This window comes from Nycticebus coucang, chromosome 9 (genome assembly GCF_027406575.1).
Source record: "Nycticebus coucang isolate mNycCou1 chromosome 9, mNycCou1.pri, whole genome shotgun sequence".
NCBI lineage: Eukaryota > Metazoa > Chordata > Mammalia > Primates > Lorisidae > Nycticebus > Nycticebus coucang.
In genome coordinates this window covers 121,123,130-121,128,712 of record NC_069788.1, presented here as the reverse complement: position 1 = coordinate 121,128,712, position 5,583 = coordinate 121,123,130, and the positions used below count along the sequence as shown (strand labels likewise).

The 5,583-nt window shown below is 40.5% G+C and overlaps 1 pseudogene; it reads left to right on the top strand.

Moving 5' to 3' along the window:
* The first annotated feature begins 1,890 nt into the window (after window positions 1-1,890).
* On the top strand, window positions 1,891-4,962 carry LOC128594794 (ubl carboxyl-terminal hydrolase 18-like; annotated as a pseudogene).
* The last annotated feature ends 621 nt before the right edge of the window (window positions 4,963-5,583 follow it).

The following is a 5,583-nucleotide window of genomic DNA, read 5'->3' as shown; positions in this document are numbered from 1 at the left end:
GCCAAAGAAGACGAAATATTTGGGAGTTTATCTAACAAAGCATGTGAAAGATCTCTATAAAGAGAACTATGAAACTCTAAGAAAAGAAATAGCTGAAAATGTTAACAAATGGAAAAACATACCATGCTCATGGCTGGGAAGAATCAACATTGTTAAAATGTCCATACTACCCAAAACAATATACAATTTTAATGCGATCCCTATTAAAGCCCCACTGTCATACTTTAAAGATCTTGAAAAAACAATACTTCGTTTTATATGGAATCAGAAAAAAAACTCACATAGCCAACACATTACTCAGAAATAAAAACAAAGCAGGAGGAATCACACTACCAGACCCCAGACTATACTACAAATCAATAGTGATCAAAACAGCATGGTACTGGCACAAAAATAGAGAAGTAGGTGTCTGGAACAGAATAGAGAACCAAGAGATGAATCCAGCTACTTACCGTTATTTGATCTTTGACAAGCCAATTAAAAACATTCAGTGGGGAAAACATTCCCTATTTAACAAATGGTGCTGGGTGAACTGGCTGGCAACCTGTAGAAGACTGAAACTGGACGCACACCTTTCACCATTAACTAAAATAGACTCTCACTGGATCAAAGATTTAAACTTAAGACATGAAACTATAAAAATACTAGAAGAGAGTGTAGGGAAAACCCTTGAAGAAATGGGTCTGGGCAAGTATTTTATGAGGTGATCCTCCCACCCCTTACCCCAGGGGAACTGAAGCAGCTTCAAAAATACACTACTGGGACCTGATCAAACTAAAAAGCTTCTGCACAGTCAAGAACACAGTAAGTAAAGCAAACAAACAGCCCTCAGAATGGGAGAAGATATTTGCGGGTTATGTCTCCGACAAAGGTTTAATAACCAGAATCCACAGAGAACTCAAATGTATAAGCAAGAAAAGAACAAGTGATCCCATCTCAGGCTGGGCAAGGGACTTGAAGAGAAACTTCTCTGAAGAAGACAGGTGCACGGCCTACAGACATATGAAAAAATGTTCATCATCTTTAATCATCAGAGAAATGCAAATCAAAACTACTTTGAGATATCATCTAACTCCAGTAAGATTAGCCTATATCACAAAATCCCAAGACCAGAGATGTTGGCGTGAATGTGGAGAAAAGGGAACACTTCTACAGTGCTGGTGTGAATGCAAATTAATACATTCCTTTTGGAAAGATGTTTGGAGAACACTTAGAGATCTAAAAATAGACCTGCCATCCAATCCTATAATTCCTCTACTAGGCATATACCCAGAAGACCAAAAATCACATCATAACAAAGATATTTGTACCAGAATGTTTATTGCAGCCCAATTCATAATTGCTAAGTCATGGAAAAAGCCCAAGTGCCCATCGATCCACGAATGGATTAATAAATTGTGGTATATGTACACCATGGAATATTATTTAGCCTTAAAGAAAGTTGGAGACTTTACCTCTTTCATGTTTACATGGATGGAGCAGGAACATATTCTTCTTAGTAAAGTATCTCAAGAATGGAAAAAAAGTATCCAATGTACTCAGCCCTACTATGAAACTAATTTATGGCTTTCACATGAAAGCTATAACCCAGTTATAACCCAAGAATAGGGGGAAGGGGGAAAGGGAGGGGAGGGAGTGAGGAGGGGGACAGAGAGAGGGTGATTTGTGGGATTACACCTGCGGTGCATCTTACAAGGGTATATGTGAAACTTAGTAAATGTAGAATGTAAATGTCTTAACACAATAACTAAGAAAATGCCAGGAAGGCTATGTTAACCTGTGTGATGAAAATGTATCAAACGGTCTATAAAACCAGTGTATGGTGCCCCATGATCGCATTAATGTACACAGCTATGATTTAATAAAAAAAGAAAAAAGAAAAGAAAAGGCATGTCCTGGGTAAGGCAAAAATTGATGCAAAGCCCCAATTATACTATGCCATAAACTTTAGATTTAAGATGGAATACAAATGGCTGTTAAACGTGAAAAACTCAACTTCATTCTTAAAGATAAATGTCCTTTAAAACTATAGCGAGATGTCCTTTTTCCACCTCTAAATTGACAAAGATCGAAAAGCTTGATAATATTCAATATTGTCAAAAGGAAACCAGCATACTCATTTATTGCTGATAGGAATATAAATGGGATAAATCTATATAGAAGGCAATTTGGCAATAACTTTCAAACCTAAAAATGCACTTGACACAACGCCACCACTTTTAGTTATTCATTCTACAAATATACTTCCACGTATGCAAAACGACATTCATAAAGATGCTAGTTATAGCATCATTTATAAAAGCAAATTGGCTAAAAACTACCCAATTGTCCATCAGTAAGAAACTGATAAATAGGGGCGGCGCCTGTGGCTCAGTGAGCAGGGCGCCGGCCCCATATGCCAAGGGTGGCGGGTTCAAACCCAGCCCCGGCCAAACTGCAACAACAAAAAAAAATAGCTGGGCGTTGTGGCGGGCACCTGTAGTCCCAGCTACTCAGGAGGCTGAGGCAAGAGAATCGCTTAAGCCCAGGAGTTGGAGGTTGCTGTGAGTTGTGTGAGGCCACGACACTCTACTGAGGGCCATAAAGTGAGACTCTGTCTCTACAAAAAAAAAAAAAAAAAAGAAACTGATAAATACATTGTCATATTCATATTGAATTATATGTAGCCATTAAAAATAATGAAACAATTTTATATCTGTGATATGGCAATATGTCAAATAAATCTTGTTAACCAAGAAAAGCAATATGCAGAATAGTACAGAATGGCATGCAACTATTTGTGTGTGGGTAGGCAAGGAAAGGATACTTTAAAATGCATAAACCAAATTTTTTTGTGGGCTGGGCACGGTGGCTCACGCCTACAATCCTAACACTCTAGGAGGCCAAGAGAGTGGATTGCTTGAGCTCATGAGTTTGAGACCAACCTGAGCAAAAGTGAGACCCGTCTCTACTAAAAATAGAAAAGACTGAGGCAAGAGGATCACTTGAGCCTAACAGTTGGAGGTTGCTGTGAGCTCTGATGTCACCACACTCTACCCAGGGCAATAGCTTGAGACTCTGTCTCAAAAATAAAAACTAAAAAATGCATCAACCAAAATTTTCTGTGGGCTGGGCGTGGTGGCTCACACCTGTAATTGTAGCACTTTGGAGGCTGAGGCGTGTGGATTGCCTGAGCTCAGGAATTCTAGACCAGTCTGAACTAGAATGAGACCCCATCTCTAAAAATAGCCTGACACTGTGGTGGGCACCTATTGCCCTAACTACTTGGGAGACTGAGGCAAGAAGATCACTTGAGCTCAAGAGTTTGAGTGGTCACTGTGACCTCTCCTGGCACTCTACCCAGCATGACAAAGTGAGACTCTGTCTCAAAAAAAAAAAAAAAAGATGCATAAACCATGTCCAGATGATACACAAGAAACTGATAACATTGGCTTCCCTGAAGAGGGGAATTAAGTGGATGGAAGTCAGAGGAGGAAGGGAGACTGACTTTCATCATTTTCCTCTTCCTACCTTCTGAATCTTGTGCTGTGTGCATATATTAGTGATTCAAAATGATTTATTAATAGAAGGAAGGGTTAGTCTCCCCAAATAAAAGAATATCTTAATTGATAATATCACAAAATATTAACCTCAAAAAATCATTTGATTTTTTCTATAAATGTAAAACAAGTATTGAATATTAGGAATATAAATGGGCTAAATCTATATAGAAGGCAATTTGGCAATAACTCACAGCAACTTCAAACTCCTAGGTTCAAGCAATCCTCCATTTATATAAAAATAAATACACGTTGATTTTTAATTATTTATAAAAATAGAATGAGTCTTTTTAATATAATAAAGAGTACCTAATATTGGACATCATATTCAGTGATGATTTTATAGAAACCATTGTCAATTCTTAAATATCACAGTAAGTTGCCTCCCAAAAAAACTGGAAATATAGAGTGCGCCCAACATCCAGAACTATAGGTGTAAGGTGGTTTCTGGCAGGTAACAGTGCTGAGAGGAGATGAAAAGCAGGGAAGTGTCCCTTTTCAGTTGCTTTTGCTGCTAGAGAAGATGCAGGACAGCCAGCAGAAAGCAGAAAGTCCCCTGGAGTTTGCCTGCTGCCTCCGGAAGTACAAAGTGCCATGGGCCTAGGAAATGCTGGTTCCCGTCTGCAGTCAGAGACAAACCAGGATGCTTGGCCCTATGTCTAGAGCAAACCCATGGGCAGAGGTGTGGGATGTGCCCACATACCACTGTTTATCCAGCACGATGCTACTCAACTCTACCTTACAATCTGGAGCCTGATTAAGGACCAAATCACTGATGTGGACTTGGTAGAGGGGCTTCAGTCCCTGTCTACATTCGAGATGAAGGACTCCTTGGTTTGCCTTGATTACAAAATGGAGAGTAGCAGGAACAGTAGCATGTGAGCCCTGCCCCTTTCTCTCTTTGGTGTGGACTCAGAGGCCCTGAAAACACTGAAAGATGCCCTGCAGTATTTCTTCCAGCCCAGGGAGTTATCAAGCACAAGTGAGTGCTTCTGCCAGAACTGTGGGAAGTAGACCCGTGGGAAACAGGGCTTGAAGCTGACCCATTTGCCCCAGATTTTCTCAATCCACCTCATGCGATTCTCTATCAGAAATTCACAGACTAAAAAGGTGTGCCACTCACTGTATTTCCCTCACAGCTTGGATTTCAGTCAGGTTCTTCAAACTAAGCAAGACCTCTCTGATGAGGAGAAACAGGCTGGAGGACAGTACGAACTCTGCTGTGATTGCCCACATAGGAAGGGCTGACTGCGGTCATTACCGTGCCTACATCAGGAATTCCGTGGGTGGAAAATGGTTCTGCTTCAATGACTCCAATGTTTGCTCGGTGTCCTGGGAAGATATCCAGTGCACCTATGGAAATCGTACCTACCTCTGGCAGGAAACTGCGTATCTTCTGGTATACATGAAGACTGAGTCCTAATGGATATGCCCTAAACCTTCAGAGACCTGACAGACTATCATCTATTCCTGGATCTGCTTAGGCCAATAGATTTTGCAATAAGAAGAAACATCATTTTTGAACTGTATAGTAAACATATATATATATACATATATATATAGTCTTTTTTATTTTTATTTCATTTTGCAGTTTTTGGCTGGGGCTGGGTTTGAACCCGCCACTTCCGGCATATGGGCTGGCACCCTACTCCTTTGAGCCACAGGCACCACCTGTAAACCTTATTTATAATCAGGGGTAATTATCAAAATATTTATCAATTGGGCCATGTGTGGTGGCTCACATCTGTAATCCTAGCATTCTTGGAGGCTGAGGCGGGTGGATTGCTTGAGTTCCTTCAAGACTAGCCTGAGCAAGAGTGAGACCCCGTCTGTACTAAAAGTAGAAAAATTAGCCAGGTATTGTGGTGAGCACTTATAGTCCCAGCTACTTGGGAGTCTGAGGCAGGAGGATTGCTTGAACCTAGGAGTTTGAAGTTGCTGTGAGCTAGGCTCGTGCCATGGCACTCTGGCCGGGGAGACAGAGAGAGACTCTGTCTCAAAAAAAAAAAAAAAAATTAACAATGACACTGCACAGTTCTTGATC